The 19,332-nt window shown below is 42.6% G+C and overlaps 1 pseudogene; it reads right to left on the bottom strand.

The window, feature by feature from the left end:
* Positions 1–18,538, bottom strand: part of LOC118670347 — a 40,590-nt pseudogene extending 22,052 nt beyond the window's left edge.
* Between the last annotated feature and the right edge of the window lie 794 nt (positions 18,539–19,332).

The following is a 19,332-nucleotide window of genomic DNA, read 5'->3' as shown; positions in this document are numbered from 1 at the left end:
CATTCCTTCTACTTTTATTTTTTTTATTATTTTTTTAAAATATATTTTATTGATTTTTTTACAGAGAGGAAGGGAGAGAGATAGAGAGCCAGAAACATCGATGAGAGAGAAACATCGATCAGCTGCCTCCTACACATTTCCAACTGGGGATATGCCCGCAACCCAGGTACATGCCCTTGACCGGAATCGAACCTGGGACCTTTCAGTCCGCAGGCCGACGCTCTATCCACTGAGCCAAACCGGTTTCGGCCCTTCTACTTTTATTTATTGGCATTCTGCAGTAAGGAGAACATTATCTTCCCTCCAATTACTCACTTGTAATTTATTTATATCAGCAAGGATTCATGGATTCCTATTTTATTCATTAGAGTGTAATTTGTCTTAATTATCATTTATTTGTATGCTTAATTGTTCAGCTGTGTCTAATAGAGGCCACTCCAGGTTGTCTTCTTGTCAAGAAACGCATGTGCTTTGACAATGTTTCCACCATTCCTTGATTCCTTTCTCACTTTCTGTTGCTACAAAATATTCATCTCATACTTCCTGGGCCCTATAATCAATCGGTCATTATTCCAAGAAATCCGTGTTCCTTTTAATAGAAGATGTTTTTTAGAAAGCAAGGCCTGGGCACTGAGTGTGCTCCTAGTCTCTTGGATGCTACTCCAAAGCCCGCTCAATGGAGAGAGCTAGCATGAGTACACACACACACACACACACACACACACACACACACACCTCAGTTTATTTTTATTTAGATTGAAAACTGTGAGTTCACACTGATACTTCAGTTTCCAGTGCTGCACAATATAATTCATTCTAGCTTTCTCTTTTCATATTTGTTCCTTCTCTCTCAAACACAGAAACCTGGCTTCCATTATCCAGAAATATTTACTTGTTTAATCAGTCCCCCTCCCTTATACACTATCTTTTACCACCTTTCCTTTTTACCTCCCTCAGGCTGTGGCATCTACTCTAACTACTCCCAACACTGCCTCACATAGAGTTGCTTCTCCCCACATGCTTGGGCTCCAGCCTCCTACTCTGGGCTGCCTCATCCCAAGGAGGGACCTCCTCAGCTCTCTCAGGTTCTAACACCCCAACTCCTAGGGCCACACCTGGTGGTGTGAGCAAGGGGGAGGGGACAGGAGTCCTTTAAGAAACGCTTTGTGCATAATTCCCCTTTGCTGGCCCAGCCCTTCCCCCTAGTCACAGTGAGGAGGATCCTCTCTAACGCCCATAGAGCAAGTTCCCCTCTGGCATCATCGTTATTCTCCCAAGCCTGAGCTGTGGGAAGTCTTTCCAAACAAAATGTCAAAGCTTCATTTGTATGATTCTCATGTTCTGCCCTGTCATTCTTCTTGACTTAAGAGAGTAATTGTCTGCAATAGAAAGATACTGGATAACATAAAATACTGGGGGCAGGGGAAATGACTGCTAATATTTAAAGTATATTTCACAACACATTTTAAAGCTCATTTTTTTCTTTACACTAACTATATGCTATAAGAATTATAATATTACTTTTATAAATGAGGACACTGACATACTCCCAGGTCTTACAGTGCATGTGTGGTAGAGCTCTGATTGACAGCCAGGCTGGCCTGATAACACAGGCCTTGCTCCCTGCGTTGCACTCTGCTCCCTAGATCTGGGCTTCCTCCTCCTGCGTGTTACAGGTTCCAAATGTACTCCTCAGCGTCCTTCTTAACGGAACTCAGTACTGACTTGTTCCTTATCTACATAATGGGCTGAAGCCACATTAAAGTGTTCCTGTAAGGAATCTTGTGGAAGAATTTTTACAAAAGAGAATGTTATGTAAATGCTCACTAAGATTACTAATGTCCAGAATTCAGACATTGTGAATGTGGCCTTACTCACAGAAATGAATAGTTATCAACCCAGGACAAGGGAAGACTTCTGAAATATTTAAGACCTACATGCTTTTTCTGGAAAACATCTGCCAGATTGGATATTTAGGCTATGGCAATGAATGACAATTGCCACTATTTAAGAATGAAGATATAAAACAATTTTACTTTTTCTTCCCCTGTAACATGAGTTCAGGGTCCGTATTGGGTCTCATAAACTCCCTCTAGAGATCATTTTAAAGCTGTTTCAGTCTCATTCTTTTTTCTCTTTTTTGTTTTAAGTAATGCACTACCTAAATGTTCTCTTCTAATGTCTTAGCAAAAAATCTTATAGTGTGCTCTCAGTTAAATGCATCAGACTTTAACCATCTCTACTGCTAGAGCTAAAATTGAAAAATATAGAATTTTGCTTTGCTTAACATTCAGTTATGACTACAGATGTTTATAACCCTATTTCTGGTAAAAGATAAATGTCTCCTGAATTTAAGATTTGATATTGATAGACAAATAACAGCTAAATTTTACTATATATATATATATATATATATATATATATATATATATATATATATTTCTCTAAGCTTCTGAGTATCCGTGGCCATATAAAGATGAATTAGCACCCAGACATTGTGCTCAAGTGGCAGTACGTTCAAGGCAGTATGCTGAGTCAGCCTGAAAATTCCTAGTTCACAGTTTTTTAAAATTGCTAGTTTACCTTGCATCTCTGCACATCTGTGTATGTTGTTTCCTGAGTCTGAAACATTGTTCTTCTGCTTGAATGAAGAGTGAATTGCTAAATGCCCTCAAAACTCAGATGCCAAGTCATAAACCCTTCATTTCTTGCCTGATTGCCACATATTGCACTCTCCACACTTTCCTCATAGCAGTCAGAATATTGTACTTAACCGTCTACCAACTGTCTATCTCACTAGGTGATGGTATACATTTAAGTTGTGCGTTCAAATACTTTCTCACTAATTTTTCCACCGTTCACTCATTGAACACATATTTATTGAGCATGTATTTATTGAGTCTGGAGAAATAGACAGGAGTCTAATTGTAAAGGATCTTCCAGGGCTGTCAAGGATATGGGGTGCTTTTCCTGATTTGAAGTGCAATGAAAACCACTATATAAGAACAGAACTATGAAGCTAGTTTTCTCATATAAGATGAGTTCACATGAGTTCAACATGCCTTCTCAGCCTATGGGTTGGAGAGAACAAGTGACCATAAACAATCATCTCTTCCTCTCCTTCCTCCCCATCCTCCCCTTCCTTCTCCTCCTCTTCCCCTTCTTCCTCCTCCTCATCATCACCATCATTATCATCATTACCTTGGTAGCAACATAAGAAGGGACATACTTGTGAAAAGAAGCATTTTGGAGGACTTTGAAATGACCCTTCTTGCTGATGAGTGTAAACAATGAAGGAGTTATCTCTTTAATTAAACAGAGAACACAGCTGAGGGGGAGGACCTGGGTCAGTTTTCAGTGTGCGATCCCTCAACATGAAGTGCCTTCGGAATCCCGTATGTACCTATTCTTCAGAAATTTGGGGATCAGCGTTTGCTTTCTTGAGACTGAAATGAGGAGAGATCCCAAAGCTATGTATAACTAAGGTTGCCTGAGGATTACGTGGTAGGATATTCATGAAGCACACACCTCAGCATCTGGCATGCAGAGAACACTAAATCACAGTGGGACCCTTGGCACCCTTCCTTATGCCTCTGTTACCCCTTTCCTGATCTCACCTCAAGGTGGCTCTTTTATTTTCCTTTTTTTTATAGTGGGGCTAGATTTTTATTTTTTCTGGAGTGCCCTGTTTTATTCTGTTTTATGAAGATGCTAGAGAGAGTTCTCATATAGTCTTCACTCAGTTACCCTTAATGTGAACATCTTCCATCTTAATATCTGGTACATTTATCAAAACTGAGAAATTAGCCCTGGCCAGTGTGTTCAGTGGTTAGAGTGTTGTCCTATGCACTGAAGGGTCACAAGTTCTATTCCTGATCAAGGGCACTTAATTGGGTTGCCCGTTTGATCTCCGCCCCTATTGGGGTATGTGTGAGAAGCAAACAATCGATGTGTTTCTCTCAAATCAGTATCTCTCTCTCTCTCTCTCTCTCTCTCTCTCTCTCTCTCTCTCTCTCTCTCTTTCTTCCCCCCCTCCCTTCCACGCTCTCTAAAAATCAATGGAAAAAATGTCCTTGGGTGAGGATTAATAACAACAGCAACAACAAAACTAAGAAATTCATATATGCACAATACCATTAACTAAATTACAGACTTCATGCAGGTGTCACCAGTTCTTTTTGCTTCAAAAATCAGTCCAGGACGCTTTCTGTGTTAATGTTCTAGGGCTGCCATAATACAGTACCGCAGCCTGGGTGGCTTAAACAGCAGGCATTTGTTTTCTCACAGTGTGGAGCCTAGAAGTCCAGGAGGCGAGTTGTTGGCAGGGTTGATTTCCCATGAGCCCTCTCTTCTTGACTTGTGGATGGCCATATCTTCTCCTTCTTTATTTCTTTTTTGTATCAGCATCCTAATCTCTTCTTATAATAACACTGGTCATATTGAATTAGGGCCCATCCCAATGACCTCATGTAATCGTAATTACCTCTTTAAAGACCCTATCTCCTAACCTAGGCACATTCTAAAGTGTTGGGGGTTAGGACTTCCACATATGATTTTGGGGGGGACACAATTTAACCCGTTACACTGTTTTATTTCATCATATTTCTTTCGTTTCGTCAAATTCATGGCAGTTTCTCAGCCTTTTATCCTTTGAAACTTTTGAAGAGCACTGACTAGTTGTTACAGAGATGATCCTAAATATATGTGTTTGATATTTCCCCATAATTAGACTGAGGTAAATTGTTTTGGGAAAGGATTCTACAGAGGTGAAGTGCCCTTTTCATCACAACATTTGGGGAGGGGGGCACATGAAATTAATATGACTTATCACGTTAGAACTTGGATCACTTGAAGGTGGTGTCCATAAATGTCTCCAGTTAAAACTGGTATTTCCTCCTTCCCAAAGTCTACTCATTAGAAATGAGCCACTAAGTCCAGCCCACAGGCAATGGTAGAGAATTACGCTTCACCTCCCAGATGAGGAGTGTCAAATCATGTATAAACATACGTTAAAGACACCCCAGTAATTAATGAATGTCATGGGAGAGGAACTTTGAAGCTATGCAAACATCCTGTTTCTCCTTAACATTTCACCTTTATTAATGTAGTTTCGTACTGTCCAGTCACAATCTCTTGAAAAAAAGGGAAACCAATCTACTCTAGGGAAACAATCCCGGCCGATCTGTTGTCAGCAGCCTTACTTGGCTGTGTTTTTTCTGAATGTCACAACTTGTCCATCCTTTTGCCTACTTAAAGTAAACTCCTTCCTTTCATAGTTGTCAGCATTTGCCCCAGGAAGTAAGATACCTGAGTTCTGGAAATCGTGGCTGATAGCACAGCATGGAACTGGGTCTCTGTGAAATTGTGACATTAAGGAGTGATAGAGTGTCATCTTTGTTGGAGCCTCAGATGCTCTCTAATTGAGCCTGGCTGGGAGAGGGAAGCTGTAGCCCAGTGCAGTGGCCATCCTCCAATCCTGAATTCTAAATGAACAAAGAGAGATCCTGGCATCCATAGTCCAATGCCTTATGCACACAGTAATCCTCTAAGTAGATATCTCCATTATTTACTGATTTTTCCAGTTTCACTCTTGAAATGTTTTTTCCAAGTACTAGGGATGCCTCTATTTAGTCTCCCCTTATAATTAGAAACAATATTAAATTACAATAGTAATAGCAACCTCATGTGTACTTAAATAATAACCAGATCTTACTTTTCTGACCAGCGTAATCTCTCTCTCAAGGGAATTATTTATAATATACTGAGTTACAAGCAGCAGGTGGCTTGTCAGGAAGAAAATCCAAGTGTGATGGACACAGTCGATGGTCTATGACCAGTGCCCTGAAGCTGTGATACTACAGTGACGCTCCTACACAGAGCGTGCCCGCAAGAGCACCTGGTGTTTGTGGGCGCCCAGGACAGTGCCGACAATACTGACACACTCCAAGTTTCTTTTCTTTTCTAAATTCTAGAAAAGGAAACTTTTTTAGTCAGAGATTTGATAAGGCTATGGCTCTTTTATATTCACTTATTAATTCATTTATTCTAAAAATATTTATTGGGAAGCAGAAGTGCTGATAAGGGTGCCCTTGGCTACTGCAGTCACTCTCCAGTTTTCTGCACCAGATGAGAGCTGCAGGCTGACACTCCACGGAGCCAGAGTGCTGTACTTTGAACCGAAGAAAAGCAGAAATAAACATCTCCTACCTTTAATTGCAGCCATTGATTGCCATGCCGAGGAGTCCTGGACAATGAGAGGTCGAGAGAAGTCACGGGGACAGGGATGAGCAGCTAGTTCTCCTCACCCTCTACCTTTTGCTGTCTCATGCCTTCCTTGCCTGCATCCCCCATCAGCGCTGCGGCTGGAGGAGACCCCTATGGCCCTGAGGGTCACCGCCACCAGCCGGAGACAGGCCCTGGAGGTGCGGCCTGCAGTAGCACGCTGAGCCAGCCATCCCACTTCTGCTAGTTAACCTTGAGCATCTTTATGTGAGGAAGAGAACCCTATGCTTGTTTAAGCTATTGTGTTTTTCTTTATTTGTTTTTTAACTTTTTAACTTCAAAGTAATCAGATTTTCATGGAGAAGCCTTGTGTGCTCTTGCTGCAGCTTCACCCAATGACAGCATCTCACAGAACTTTAGTACAATGTCAGTCAAAGCCAGGAGAGCGACATTGGTCAAAGGCCTTATTCAGATTTTGAATGAATGCATGAGTGAATGAATGAATGAATGAATGAACAAATAAAAATATTTAAGTATCTGTGGCCTCTGTCCTCTTAAAGAGAAAACTTGATTATATTCCCAGGACTCAATCTCTCTACCTTATATCTGGTATATACAGTTAAACAAACAACACTGGTCTGAACTTCATGGATCCACTTATACACAAATTTTTCAATAGATATACACTCAAGCCTCCATATCCCTGGGTTTTGCACCACATGATTCAACCAAACCCTAACTGAAAATAGTATTTTTGATCTGCAGTTGGGAATCGGCAGATGCGGAGAGCTTACTGTATTCATTGTTCTATTCCATTTTATATAAGGGACTTGAGCATCTCGGGGATCTTGGAACCAATCCTGTGCTGATAGCAACTAGTGACTGAACTTCTGGGGGAATCAAAAGTTATGTGAAATTTTTGATTGCATGGTATTAGCACTCCCAACCCCCAGTCTTGTTCAATGGTCAACTGTATTCTAATTCTTAGGTAGTATTTCTCAAGGTAGCTCATATCATCAATCAATTTGCTGAATTTTCTGATTTTGCTCTTTATGGTCATCTTAATTTTCAAGGTATAGGAATACTTCCATTGAGTCTGTCTGTACACTGCTTGAAAGTCATCCTGAATGATCTGGATCTGATGGTCAAGGTCTGATCCAGGTTACATGGGACCTGAAACTTATGCAATATAAGGGGACCTCTTTAAGAAAGAGAATACACAATTATGAGTGCAAAATTTGGTATTAGATATGATATTTATTTAAAATGAGAAAAAACAGTTACTGGAGTCTCAGATACCCACATTTTTGTCTCTTGAGAATCACTTAGACAATTTGTCATAAACGCTTATATGGAAATGCAACCTGACTTCTCTCCAATATACTCTACCCCTCTTAGACACTGGCGACCCTCACACGGATCCATGCATGTGAGGGCCTTGAAGTTTAAGTCTCAGTACTTTCACGGTAGAGTTCTCTTCTATAGTTCTGGAGTAAAGCTCTCAAAGCGACAAAGACAGAGTGAACCAAGATACAATTCCCAGTCAGAATAAGCAAGGACACAATTAAGTCACCAAAGTTTCATATATGTGATGTGAAATTGAAATTCTAAATGAGGAGAGGTCAGAAATGGAATGAAAACCAGGAATCATAACGCCTGGCAAGGAGGCGATGGGGGAACTGGAGATTAAGTGGGTATGAGGGTATGCCATAGAGGCAAGAAATGGAGAATCATGACACAGAGAGCTGGTGTGTACTGTATCCTTGAATCTCACATTGTGCCTCTGTGTGTGGCTCTGAACCTGGCAATTTAAAACCTCCAAAAACCTAGTGGCTTGGAGTCAGGAAGAAGACACGGAAGTGGGAAAGAGCGTTCACATTATTGTTTCCCTCTGATCTAACATGCTTTTAACATGACAAATAAGGAGGGATTGCCCCTCGCTGTAACACAAGTTATGGATGCTTTAGAATCCACTTTAGAATCCAATATGAGAGAGTTCCAGAATACCCTTTCTGCCCCTGCATTCCTGTGTGGGGGAGCTTCCTGAAGCATAGACAAGTGCACAGATCTTGCTCTGCAAAAACCGTGTCCCAGAAAAATCTACATTTTCATGAAGTGAGGAAGCCACGCTCTCCTGCTGGGAAGCAATGTTTTTCAATTCAACTCCAGAAATGTTCTCTATAATCAATACATTGATTTTGAAATGTTGTGGGAAGAAAAATGCTACTTAAAATAAACATTGACTACCAAAGTTTGGCCTTTTAGGAGAGTAGAATAATTCATGCTGAAGTCAGGTCTTTATTGCCTTTCAGTGTAAAAAGTAAAGATTCCAAGAGAGGGATAAATGTCTCTTCATAATAAAGAAACAAACAAACAAACAAAAATGGATGTTGAAGGGATAGCGGAGAATGGAAGAGAAGCATTTTGTAAGGAGGGCAGGAAAAATATGAGAAAATTGAGAGAGGCAGAGGAGAGAGAGAACAAACAGGAGACAGAGAAAGTGGGGCAGCAGGACAGTGACTCCTGTGTGAAGGGAATGGGATTGTGAGAAAAGTCTTAGTCCCTTGAGAAAGTTCTCATGGCAGCGAATGGATAATAAAGGTTTATAATAAGGATGTGTGAGATAAATGCAAATTGCATCCTATTCTGTGTTGGAATTGCTCACTGTTACCCTTAAACTATAAGTAGCAGTGAACCTTGTGTTATAAATGCACCAGGGGAATGCAGCACTGGGGAAGCAGCACCGGGAAATATAGGGTCAACATCAAATGTCAGGAGAATAATGATAGAGAAGGACTTGAATTTTAATGGCTTTATTGATTTCTAATACACAGGAGTTTACAGAGAAAATAGTGATAAATAAGCATTTTTTTAAATTAAATCTTTATTGTTCAGATTATTACATTTGTTCCTCTTTTTTTTCCCCCCATAACTCCCCTCCTCCCAGTTCCCGCCCCACCCTCCGCCCTCACTCCCCACCCACTGTCCTCATCCATAGGTGCACGATTTTTGTCCAGTCTCTTCCCGCATCTCCCACACCCCTTTCCCCCCCAGGAATAGTCAGTCCATTCCCTTTCTATGTCCCTGATTCTATTATAATCAACAGTTCATTCTGTTCATCAGATTATTTATTCACTTGATTCTTAGATTCACTTGTTGATAGATGCATATTTGTTGTTCATAATTTGTATCTTTACCTTTTTCTTCCTCTTCCTCTTCTTAAAGGATACCTTTCAGCTTTTCATATAATCCTGGTTTGGTGGTGATGAACTCTTTTAGCTTTTCCTTATCTGTGAAGCTCTTTATCTGACCTTCAATTCTGAATGATAGCTTTGCTGGATAAAGTAATCTTGGTTGTAGGTTCTTGGTATTCATCACTTTGAATATTTCTTGCCATTCCCTTCTGGCCTGCAAAGTTTCTGTTGAGAAATCAGCTGACAGTCGTATGGATATTCCCTTGTAGGTAACTGAGTTTCTTTCTCTTGCTGTTTTTAAGAGTCTCTCTTTATCTTTTGCTCTTGGCATTTTAATTATGATGTGTCTTGGTGTGGTCCTCTTTGGATTCCTTTTGTTTGGGGTTCTCCTCGCTTCTTGGACCTGTAAGTCCATTTCTTTCACCAGGTGGGGGAAGTTTTCTGTCATTATTTCTTCAAATAGGTTTTCAATATCTTGCTCTCTCTCATCTTCTGGCACCCCTATAATTCTGATGTTGGTACGCTTGAAGCTGTCCCAGAGGCTCCTTACACTATCCTCGCATTTTTGGATTCTTTTTTCATTTTGCTTTCCCGGTTGGGTGTTTTTTGCTTCCTCGCATTTCAAATCATTGACTTGATTCTTGCGCTCCTCTGGTCTGCTGTCGGGAGTCTGTATAATATTTGTTATTTCAGTCCGTGTATGCTTAATTTCTAGTTGGTTCCCCAATATAAGATCGAGGGTCTCATTATTTTTCTTGTAGATCTCATTAAGTTTATCGGCGGCTTCTAAACAGTTCTTGAGAGACCTTAAAAGTGTGGTTCTGAACTCTATATCTTCCATTGACAATTTTGTCCTGTTTCTTTGTCTCCGCATTTTGTTATGCTTCCTTGGTGCACCCCCTAGTGGTCTTTGTTCGCAGTCTTATAGTTAAATCTTGATTGTTGTAGCTAATTCCAGGGAGGGTTTGACCTCCAGGCCAAGTGGCTATGAGAATCAGCTGTGTCAGCAGTGAGAGAACTTCTGTCCTCTAGGGAGGTGCTAATCTAGCCTTTGCCTGAGGCTATCTGGCAAATGCCTCTGTGCAGGGCTTGGGCGGGGTGGGTCGAACAGGATCAACAGGGTGGGCCGGAGAGAGCAGTTATGGCAGCTCTCAGTCCTGTCCCCAGGGGCTCTGCCTCTCTGAGTCCCAGCACCCGCTGCAAAGCTCAGAGAGAAAGCTACACTCGCTCTGACCGAAGCCAGACAGTCCCGCTTCTCCCGTTTGAGTCTGGGTCCCTAAAGACTCGCCCGGATCTGGAGCTCAGATTCTGCGACTCCCTCCCGATTGAAAATGCCAACCGTGCCCTCCGCCGCCAGCCCGCTCTGCGCACTCCGCACCTCAGAATTTGACTTCAGCACTGTGCCTCCTCTGAGTGTCCGTATGCGTTTCTCTTTCCTCCTAGTTGTAGGACTTCCACTCAGCCAGCGTTCCTGTGGTTCTGGGTGATGTCCCTTCCGTTTTTTGGTTTCACTTTTGAAGTAGTTGTTCAAAGCAGCAAACTCCGGCGTTAACCTATGCCGCCATCTTGGTTCTCCAATAAGCATTTTTTACTCAAAAAATGAATTATTATTTTTTAATTATGTTACTTGAGGCCCGGTGCACAAAAATTTGTGCACTCGGGGGGTCCCTCAGCCCGGCCTATGCCCTCTTACAGTCTGGGAACCCTTGGAGGATGTCCACCTGCTGGCTTAGGCCCGCTCCCTGGGGGATCAGGCCCAAGCTGGCAGTCAGACATCCCTCTGGCAGCCCAGCAGCCCTTGGGGATGTCCACTTGCCAGTGGGGACCAGACCTAAGCTGCAGTCAAACATCCTTAGCGCTGCTGAGGAGGCGGGAGAGGCTCCCATCACCACCACTGTACTGGCAGCCATCAGCCTGGCTTGTGGCTGAGCAGAGCTCCCCCTTTGGGAGCGCACTGACCACCAGGGGGCAGCCCCTGCATTGAGCGTCTGCCCCCTGGTGGTCAGTGTGTGTCATAATGACCAGTCATCCCCAGTAGTTCTGCTGTTAGGGTCAGTTTGCATATTAACCTTTTATTATATGCCGGTGCATGGGTGGGGGCTGGCTGGTTTGCCCTGAAGGGTGTCCCGGATCAGGGTGGGGGTCCTGCTGGGGTGCCTGTCCAGCCTGGGTGAGGGGCTGATTGGTGTTTGCAAACTGTTCACACCCCCTTTAGGGTGGGGGTCCCCACTGGGGTGCCTGGCCAGTCTGTGTGAGGGGCTGAGGGCCATTTTCAGGCTGGCCAAGCCCCCTGGCAATGGAAGCTTCTTTTATTCTGGGATTTATTCTCCTTCTATAATTGAAACTTTGTAGCCTTGAGAGGAGCTCAGAGCCAGCCAGGGCAGGCGGGAGGGAAGCCTCCTTCTTGCTCCAGCTCTGTGGCCACAGCCAGCTGACAGCAGGTATCTGGGGTTTATTTACCTTCTATAATTGAAACTTTGTTGCTTTTAGTGGAGCTCAGAGCAGCCACGGCAGGCAAGAAGCTTGGCTTCCTCCATCATTGGGGCAACCAAGCCTCCTCCTCACTCCAGTTCCATGGTTGCTGGACGCCATCTTAGTTGGGTTAATTTGCATATAGTCCCTCTGATTAGCCGGTGGGCGTGGCTTAAGGCATAGTGAAGGTATGGTCAGTTTGCGTGTTTGTCTTTTATTAGTGTAGATTATGTTTGAATCCTCACCCAAGAATATTTTTTATTGATTTTAGAGAGAGTGATTGAGAGAGAAATAGCGATGTGAGAGAGGAACATGGATTGTCTGCCTCCCATAAATGCCCCAACCAGGGATCAAACCCACAACCTACATATGTGCCCTGACTGGCAATTGAACTCACAACCTTTTGGTGTACAGGATGATGTTCCAACCAACTGAGCCACCTGTTCAGGGAGAATTAAGGTAATTGTATAGGAAATAATTGAACCTGTAAACACAAGTATTGATTAAACACATTATGGTGGATTAACAAAAATGATCATAGCTAATATTCTTGCACCATATACTTTCATAAGTGCTTATGAGTATTACATAATTTAATTCTCCCATTGGAGCACAGATATCGTTTAGCTCACCCAGAGTCACAGGGCTGTTTGGTTTCTGAGCTTGCTCTTAGTTATCAGACTGTATCAATTCCATAAAGCCTAATGCAATGAAGCCTTTACAAATTATGACGATGAAGTAGTTCCTTGAACTACAAATATACTCATTACAAAGCAGAAATAACAAAGCAGGTTGACATTTAACGTACAGATGACTATATGTGTGTATATGTCTATCACATACGGACTGTTTAATGAAATATGTATCTATTTTTAATCTCCCAGTGGTGACCTTCACCTTCTCTAATACAAATTTGTTATATTACATTTCTCAATATTCCAGTTTTAAGAATGGTATAGTGTATCTTGCCTCTCCCCTGACTGATTTTTTAAAAAATATAGCACATTTTAATTTCTTAGGTGATTTTATTTTTCAGTTTTTTCTTAGATTTTTTATTTATTTAAAATTTGCATTCATTGTGTGTATGAATTGTCACAGGCATTTTTACATTATAACTTCCAAACTTTTCAGTTTTGTCTCTTCATTGGGTTGCTTCATTGAACTTCAAGTGACCAATTGTCTATTTGCCTGAACCTGATGGATTTCTTGGGACATGGGACTTTAGTTTTATAATTTGGACAGTTGTGGGCAAACTAGGACAGTTGATTGCCTTAAGATTGTGTGCCTTTAAGCAAAATGTACTTAACTTGCCTTAAAAAATAATAGAAATACCTGTATTTGCAAGTGTATAGAGATATATAAAGAAAGGCATCTATTGAGAAAGATAAAGGGAAAAGATGAAAGACATATACAGGGAGAAAAGGATACATATATAGAGGCTACAGATACCTGTTTATGTTTTTATGTATGTATTTTCCTACATTTATACATGTATCTATATGTATGCTCAAATATTTAAAAGGGTGAGAGAATTAGAGAGAATGGTCTCAGTTTCAATCCTCATTTTGACATTTATAATATAATCCTTGGCAAGTCATGAATTATTTCTGTTCCTTGGTTTTCTCATGTGTATAGTGGGTATAATATCTTCTTTATAAAAGGACTACAGTAAATATTTTATATAATTTGTATATATTAACTATTCATCTATTAACAGAAAGTGTAAGAAAATTTTATAACGTGCATATATTTTTTAATATTTTATTTAAAAAATATATACCAAAACCATCCCTTATCATTGCTTTCCAAGGTCAAAGAGAAGTTCGCCCATAGCAATTCTTCAGTGCTTTCCTTTCCTTGTTTGGATTATATATGAAACCTGTCATGTATTAAATCCATGAAATCATGAGAAAGGCCCAGAGTTTGGTCCTCTGAAATTACCATTACTTCCAGTTAAATGATTTCATGTAAGAAGTTATATCAGATCTTCTGGAAGTTCTCAGAGTAGCGACCCTCACCAAGGTCTTCTCTGCTATCTTTGTGAAGCAAAGACACCCAGGCTACAAGCTGAGCCTTCATAGACCTTCAAGCAGCTTTCACCCATTTGAGATCCTGACTCTGGTGGGGTACCCTTCAGCAGATGGATGCACTGGTGACTCTTGTAGTACCCACAAAATCTTTCCTTCCTTCCAGTTTCAGAGAGCCTTTCTCAAGTTGCCACCCTCTTTCCCTCACAACCAGCAAAGCCTTTAACACTTGCCCATACACCCCTGGAAAATCATTCTATTCCCTTCATTGGCCATGATTCTGAAAATTCCATTCAAATACAAAAGGAAGCCCAGCCCAGCCATTGTGCCTCAGTGGTTGAGTATTGACCTATGACCCAGTAGGTCACAGTTCAATTTCTGCTCAGGGAACATGCCTGGGTTTTGTGCTTGATCCCCAGTTGAGGACATGTAGGAGGTAGCTGATCAATGATTCTCTCTCATCATTAATGTTTCTCTCTCTCTCTCCTTCTCCCCTCCTCTCTCTGAAATCAATAAAAATATATCTTTTAAAATAATTAAAGAAACCCAGAAGTCAAAGGCAAAATGGTGGTCTCTCAACAGAAGACTTGAACATGCTATAAAGACAGTTTTGCTGATGACTTTATAATAGCTTTCCCAAAAGTTTTGTTGATGAGTTTATAACAGCTTTCCCAAAAGTGACACAAATTAATTAGCTTATGAATAATTTTCCTCCTATTTTTAGTACTGTTATAAAGTAATAACATTTTAGTAGCTTTTCCTTCCCAACCTGTCCACAAAGAATATCCAGAACCATTTCTGTTTCCTCTGACAACTGACTAATGAGAACCTACAGAAAAGAAACAATGCTCCCTACATATCCATTAGTGTAAATAAGTTTTTCACCGCCTTAGTTGTACTGAGGGCAATAATTAATGCAGCCACTTAAGGTGACTCTTTATTTAAAAGACTTATCAATTCCACTTAAATTCACCATGCATTTAAACATGGTATATAAACAATTTCCTGCTTGGATATCCATTTTAGTGTAAGTACCCAAAGAAGAATATTGACTCCCTAACATTCCAATTCCCATGTAGTTGAGATGTCAGAATTCTGAACTATAAAAGGAGTCCTAGGGACAAACACAGGATCTACAAAAAGTTAATAGCTTTTCTAACTTATTTGGAATTCTTGAGTAGGTTCATTTCAGTTTCCTGATAGATACCAGTTTATTTTGTTAATTTTCTGCCTTCAAGCTATTTTGCAACAACACTGTCACAAAGCTATGATAAGAGGTAGGCTGGCAGGGGCTGGGGACTGGGGGAGGCAAATTTCTCACTGAAATCAAAGCTTAGAAACTGGAGCTGTGTTTCCTCAAGATAATAGGCAATGCGAGGGTTATATGCCCATTTGCTCTTCTCGGGGAAACTGCCTCTCATCACTACTGATTCCTGTATAGCAAGTATTTTGTACAATATAATCTTATGGTGAGCATCTGGCTCCTAAGTATTGCTTTTTCCAGTAATTTTGAAACCTGAATTTCAAAAAAGGTTAGTATATTGAAAGGAGCAGTTATAATATATTAGGAACAGAGGCCAGAAATTTTTAACTGTATATTCTACAGCAAAAGGAAATTGTTGGCAGAGACAGAAGGGAGAGCAGCATTCAAAGATGGCTTGATTGCACTGCTGGTTTTCCCTATATCTCTCCTTGCCTTGTTCCAGTCTTTCCTGAGGCCCAATTGCATTAATGTCCTTGGGTTCATGAGACATCTCAGCATAAAATATAGTAGACCCTCAAACAGATATTAGCTGTGTAATTCTCATGTTATTGCTCTCTCTATTGTTCTTCAGTCTATAAAAACTCTCGGTTTTTCTTCCTTCCCTAGCCAGTAGTGGTTGCACCATTTGTTCACATAAACCATATTCTGAAGACTCCATTGCAGTCCAGCTCTTCCAACTTAATTACGACAGGAAACCCAAACACTGAATAATTTTTCCAACCCATTTTTCTTTCTTTTTACTTCTGACACAGATGGTTCAGATTGACAACCACTCTAAGACCAAGGTCTCCAAAGTCAGCTTGGTCCGAAGAATTCCCTTTAAACTTTTTATTTCATTAACTTTTCCCATTATTCCTCTTAATTTCTACATGAAATGTTTACTACATGCCATCAGACCTCTACCCAAGAAAACAATGTTATTTTCAACAAATCAATGCCTTTAGACTCCCTGAGAATGTAATTTTATCACCATATCAGAGTCTAACATCTTTATTCATATTCACTCTCTCTTTTGTATCAGTCATAGAGAACGGTGTGTTCTTTCTCCCATTACAGACCATGGTTTCCACTCTTCCCTCTGAGCCCATTCATTTTCACCTCTTCAAGGACTCTCCTGCAGAGACTTCCCCTTTAAAATCTTTATCTTCATAGACTCTATTCTCTCAGCTAGCACAAATTCTTGATAATTCTTATCTAAGTATATAAGCTAAAATAGTTAGGATAGTTTTGACTTCAATAACATAATCTATCCTATCTAATAAAAGAGAAACATGGTAATTAGCCATACCTCTGCTACCCTTCCCATTGGCTAATCAGGAAGATATGCAAATTAACTGCCAGCCAAGATGGCGGCCAGCAGCGAGGCAGCTTGAAGAGAACATGAGGCTTGCTTGCTTCAGTGACGGAGGAAGCCGACGTTCCCCGCCTGCCTTGCTGGCCTCTGAGCTTGCAGTTTGAAACATTGTTACAAATATAGAAGCTAAACAAAACCCCAGAAACCTGCTTTCAGCAGCCGAGGCCTCAGAGCTGGAGCCAAGCCTCAGAGCTAAAGCTGGCCCAGAATAAAAAAAGAAAAGAAAAAAAGGAGCTGTTGGGAGCTTCAGTCACCCGCCAGCCTAAAAACAGCCCTCAGCCCCTCACCCAGGCTGGCCAGGCACCCAAGCGGGACCCCCACCCTGATCCACGACACCCTTCAGGGCAAACAGGCTGGCCCCAACCCGTGCACCAGGCCTCTATCCTATATAGTAAAAGGGTAATATGCCTCCCAGCACTGGAATCAGTGGAGCCGCAAGGCCTCCTGGCACCGGGATCAGCGTGACAGGGGGCAGCACATAAACCCCCTGATTGCCCTGTGGCTCTGTGTGTGACAGGGGGCAGGGCCACAACCTCCCTATCCGCCCTGCTCTGTTTGTGACAGGGGAAGGCGCCCCAACCCCCTGATCAGCCCTGCTCTGTGCCTGATAGGGGGGAGCTCCCCAACCCCCTGATCGCCGTGGCTCTGTGTGTGACAGGGTGTGGCGCCCCAACTCCTCCCCCCCCCCAAATGGGCCCTGCTCTGTGTGTGACAGGGTGCGGCGCCCCACCCCCTGATCCACCCTGCTCTGTGTGTGACAAGGGGCAGTGCCCCAACTCCCCTATCGGCCCTACTTTGTGAGTGACAGGGGGGATATCCTCAACCCCTGATCAGCCCTGCTCTGTGTGTGACAGGGGGGAGCTCCCCAACCTCCTGATGGGCCCTGCTCTGTGCGTGACAGGGGGGAGCTCCCCAACCTCCTGATGGGCCCTGCTCTGTGAGTGACGGGGGGAGCTCCCCAACCCCCTGGTCGACTCTGCTCTGTGTGTGACAGGGGGCGGCGCCGCAACCTCCCCATTGACCCTGCCTTGAGTGTGACAGGGGGCGATGCCCCAACCCCCCAAACGACCTTACCCTGATCTTGACTAGGGGTGGCATTGCAACCTCACGATCCACCCTGCTCTGTGCATGACAGGGGGTGGCGCCCCAACTCCCCAATCAGCCCTGCTCTGAACACAACCAGGGGTTGCACCTAGGGATTGGGCATGCCCTCTGCCACCCAGGAGCAGGCCTAAGCCAGCAGGTCGTTATGTCCCGAGGGGTCCCAGACTGTGAGAGGGCACTGGCTGGGCTGAGGGACCCCCCCTTCCCCCCAAGTGCACAAATTTTTGTACACCGGGACCTCTAGTATATATATAAAAGCCAAGTGACCAGCACAGCGTAATGACTGGAATGACCAGAATGACCAGATGACTGGTCGCTATGACAAGCACTGGGGCCCTGATTGCCCCCCCAACTACTTGCAGCCCCTCCCCCCAGCTTGTCCTGCCCCCAATCAGCCCTCCTACCCCGATTGGGAGTGGGGCCAGCTGGCCAACCATCCATGGCCCCTCCCCCTGACAGGCACTGCCCCTGATCGGCCCTTCCCACCCCAATTTGGGGTTGGGCAGGCCAACTTCCCATGGTCCCTCCCCCCAGCCAGTCCCGCCCCAATTAACCCCCATCGAGGTGGGCTGACTGGACCCCACCCATGCATGAATTCATGCACCAGGCCTCTAGTATCAAAATAAAAGTGATTTGACCAATGCAGATTTTTTTAAATCTATAGAAAAGGGAGCATGTAGATGAGGATTTCACCCAAAAAATAGAGAAGAAAGCTCTAAGCATCTGATTTCTGATATCATTATAGAGCTCCGTAACTGCTCTGATCTGGACAGTGTCTAGTGTTAGTGTTGGGGGTATTGGTGTTGGTGATGATGGTGGTGATGTTGTTGGTACTGTTGTTGTTGGTATTGTTGTTGGTGGTGTTGTTGTTGGTAGTGGTGGTGATGATGGTGATGTGCATTGCTCTGGTTTCTGATATCTTCATGCAAATTTGGACTGGTGCACACATGTAAGTGGAGAGCTCTCTGTGACACAATGTTTTCTGGTAGCAGCATGTCTGTACACTGAGCCAGTGGATGCTCTGCAGTTAGCTGAAATAATCCCAGACCCAAAAGAGCATTCTAGCTGAGAACCTGTCTATAGTGTAGGAGAGGAACAAAAAAGATTAAGAATATCTTAGCTGCCTGACTGGTGTGGTTCAGTGGTTGAGCATTGACCCAGGAACCAAGAGGTTACTGGTTCAATTCCCAGGATCGGGGCACATGCCCGTTTCGGGCTTGGTCCCAAGTTGAGGATATGCAGGAGGAAGCCTATTGGTGATGTTTCTCTAATCAGTGTTTCTATCTCTCTATTCATCTCCCTTCCTTTCTGTAAAAATCAAATTAAAAAAAATGTTAAAAATACATATCTTAGCTGACGCCAACATAGGTAGTAATCATTTCAAACCAGTAATTGTCCACCCACTATCAAGTTTTCACGAGGAACATAAGAATGTAAAATTGGCTGAGAGTAAGTATTTACATTTCACTTTACCAGTGGAATGGTGACTTTCCTAGAAATTAAACTTGGTTTATAAGCCAGAAATATTTATAAGGCAATTTTTTTGGGGGTAAGTATCTGAGTTCTGAATGCAACTATACCAATCATTTCTTAAAAGGAAAATCTAATAATCCCACTTTTCTTTTTAAAACATTTAAAGGTTTTCTGCCATAACCGGTTTGGCTCAGTGGATAGAGCGTCGGCCTGCGGACTGAA

Source organism: Myotis myotis, unplaced genomic scaffold (genome assembly GCF_014108235.1).
Source record: "Myotis myotis isolate mMyoMyo1 unplaced genomic scaffold, mMyoMyo1.p scaffold_m19_p_15, whole genome shotgun sequence".
Lineage (NCBI taxonomy): Eukaryota > Metazoa > Chordata > Mammalia > Chiroptera > Vespertilionidae > Myotis > Myotis myotis.
The sequence above is the reverse complement of the archived record's forward strand: the minus strand, read 5'-3'. Positions and strand labels throughout refer to the sequence as shown.